Source organism: Onychomys torridus, chromosome 1 (assembly GCF_903995425.1).
Source record: "Onychomys torridus chromosome 1, mOncTor1.1, whole genome shotgun sequence".
Taxonomy (NCBI): Eukaryota; Metazoa; Chordata; class Mammalia; order Rodentia; family Cricetidae; genus Onychomys; species Onychomys torridus.
The window spans coordinates 123,079,080-123,082,372 of record NC_050443.1 but is presented as its reverse complement, the minus strand read 5'-3'; the positions used below and the strand labels follow the sequence as shown (position 1 = coordinate 123,082,372).

Genomic DNA, 3,293 nt, shown 5'->3' with positions numbered 1-3,293 from the left:
TCAAAGTCAGGGTCAGCCTGGGCTATGTAGAATGACACCGTGTCTCAAACACTGAACATCTGAGGGTGACTGCTTAGGGCGGCTGAGAGAATGAGGAAAATCGGTGATTGGATATAGGCTGCTGCCCTGGGAGACTGGCAGTTCCTATGTATGGCCTGTGGCTCCTCCTGACTCCAGGCTTCTGGCTGTGACCTTCAGGGTGCTCCTTCCTAAGGTGGGCCTGACTCACAAGGTCATAGCCCTGGAGCCCCAAACTCCAGGACTGGAGCTCCCTTCTACCCGCCCTACCGTCCCTGTCTCCAGAAAGCACTGTGACCTCAGCCTGAGGAGCGATGGAGACAAAGGACGGCAGCCGACACGCAGCACACATCACCGAGCCAGTCACAGCGGTCTACCTGGGAACACCTTCCTTCCTTCAGAGACAGGGTCACGTAGCTCAGGCTGGCCCAGGAGTTACTGTGCAGCTGGGGATGACCTTGAATTTGCAATCCTCCTGCCTCAGCCTCTGAGAGCTGGGGTGGAACTCAGCGCTTCCTGCACGTTAGGAAAGTGATCTGCCACCTGAGTCACATGCCCAATCCCAGCAGCTGTTCCGGGAACCCAGTCCTGGCCTTGCCCGCCTCTGCCCGGTATCAGTCCTCCTTATGCTAAGAAAGACTACCACTCCTGTCTGGCCAGGGTTTGAGTGGGGTCTGACCAGTCATTTCCTCCAGGCTTGCTGCTATGGCTCAGGGTGATGGCTGTCAGATGTGGCTGATGTCCACCACTATTCAGACACGAACAGGCTCAGTCTCCTACAAAATACTTGGTGTTTATTATCAGACAGGGTCTTGCTGTGTAGCCCAGGCTGGCGTGGAACTTGTGATCCCCCTGCCTCAGCGTCCTGAGTGCAGACCTGAGTTTATTTTATGCTTCTTAGCTGTCTGCCCTGTGGTCACAGCAAACGAGGTGCAATCTCAATGGTGTTAATCCGGAGGACGGTCTGTGGGTTCACGATGACTGAAAGAGAGAACCTTGTCATACGCCAGGCCTCATGTCCTTGCTGGTGCCCAGCTGTCCCCAGCAGTGCATTCTGCCTGGCCCCTGGCCATGTCCCTTGCCCCACCCTATTGATGTGTACTGACCACCTCACTCCTGTCATGGGCCCCACCTACAGCTGCTGATGCTGGAATCGCAGCAGCCCACGGTCAAGGGTCTGCTCCTATAGCCACACTGGCCTTAAGGCCCCGAGGGCAGGATGGACTTACTCACTTTGGGAGACCATGGTGCTCCTGACTGGGTGGGTATGAGACTGTATCCCACTGCCTAGGGCTGCGTCGCAACTGCCTCTGTTACTATTTTGCGGGGGATGCAGGGAGGGAGCTGATAAAAAATTCTTTTTATTGCATTTATGGGGCCCCTCTGCCTTGGCGTTCCGTGGCTCTCTATCTGTTCATGGACAATTGGCTGCTTTGAGGACAATATCAAATGTCCACATCAGAACAAAGCAGGTAACAGAGTGGGTCGCACCTATTAGGACCTAACAACTAGGTGTTCCCTCAGGGATGAGGGGCAGCAACATCTGCACTGAGGATATCCTGCACTTCCCCTTAGGAACCCCCTTACTCCAGACAAGAGAGAATGACTGGAGGGCACTGGTGTTTCCCTCCTGCCCGCCTCGGCACCACACACCCGCTCTCTGGCACTGCCTCCCCATGACTTCCACCACCACAGCTAAGCCAACCACCACCTTGCCCCCGTCCCAAAGGGAACGCAGTGCCCTGTGAAGTCACCCTCAGACTCCACCCTGCCCTCACTCAGGTCAGCAGCCTCATGGGATCACTCCTCCCTAGGACTGTTACTACTGGGGGCCGTGGGAGGGGGCCGACTAAAGAAAACAATCTCCTGTGGGAGAGCTTGTCTTTGCCTCTGCCCCGTCCCCTGCACAGCTCCCGCCAAAGCAGCCCCGGGGCAGCTCTCAGCTGGTGCTGAGGGCCCAGCCTGCAGCCTTCTCCCATTGGTACTAGGCACTGTGGTCTCAACCCTGAACACTCCTAAGCTGGCCTCAGCCTCTCTCCTCACACTGGCTCTGGGGCTTCTTCAGCATCCTCTGCTTCCAGCCTTCAGATGAACCTGATCCTGTCACAGGCCTCCTCAACTCCCTAAAACTCAGCCAGCTGGCCACGGCCTTGACCACTCAGGATGTTTGTACTTGGCATCTCCATGACAACACTGCCGGGGCCCATTCCTAACCAGCCAACGCAGCATCACTGAGAAGGGAGGATGCAGACTGCCCAGTGACCAAAGGACTTCAAAGGAGCACAGTTGGCTCCCCCACTTCCTGCAGAGGTCACAGACGACCTGGTCCTGAGCATCTAATCACGTCTCCCTTTGAATTATCTGTGATGTCACAGGTACCGCACATGCCAGGAGCTTTCCATCCTATTACGTCCTAAGCCCAACCTGTGCCATGGAGGGTGAACTATATCCCGCTCCTGTGGGAGCTGCTTCTGGTTTTCTGAGACAACCCAAGGTACTACTGCTGTCCCCCCAAGTCTCAAGTCAGGTGCTAGGCTCGGTCAACAGCTGCCATGTGCTCTGCGTGTCACACTGGGGCCATGTGAGTAGTTCTGGGGCCCTCACCCCACACAACACTGGCATGACTATTAGGGATGACATCACCCTGGTCTTGCCCAGCTACTTGGCAGGGAACATGGGTGACAATCACTATGTTCTGGGAGCACGGGCCTCAACACACTGTTTTGCACTTACTTTTTTTCTTCCTCAAGTTTTTCCTTTTCTTAAATTTCATGTTGATTTTGGGCCATGATTCTGTCTTTTCAATGACTGTGGCTTCAACTCGCACGAGATCCTTCCTAGAAAAAAGGAAAAGAAACAACAATTTGGAGGTGCACTGCTAATGCACCTCCTTGGCTGCTTTCAGCTTCACTCACACCTTGGGGAAGCTCCCCAAGGGAGTCCTGGCTTTGCAAGGGGGTCTCATGCAGCTCAGACTGACCTAGAACTCCCTTTACATCCAAGGAGCGACTCTGACCTGATCCTCCTGCCTCTGCTTCCTGTGCAGGAAGCAACAGACATGTGCCCACATCTGCTTTATATAAACTGTAAACATTTGAAAACAGTAGAAAGCATAATGTAGAGTATGGCCTCCCAGTTCTTGGGAGGCAGAGGCAGGAGGATGGCCACAAATTCAAGCCAGTCTAGTGTACACTGTGAGCTCCAGTCTAACCAGGCTATACAGTTAAACTCTGCCTCAAAAAGACAACAAAGAAAACTTTCTTTTTTCTGTGTGT

At 54.2% G+C, this 3,293-nt stretch overlaps 1 long non-coding RNA gene across 1 annotated transcript; it reads right to left on the bottom strand.

The window, feature by feature from the left end:
• Positions 1 to 792: 792 nt before the first annotated feature.
• LOC118591926 lies at positions 793 to 3,072 on the bottom strand. Its single transcript, XR_004946031.1, has 2 exons — positions 2,752 to 3,072; positions 793 to 999 (listed from the first exon to the last, which is right to left on the bottom strand). It is a non-coding gene; the product is annotated as an uncharacterized LOC118591926 (long non-coding RNA).
• Positions 3,073 to 3,293: the final 221 nt, after the last annotated feature.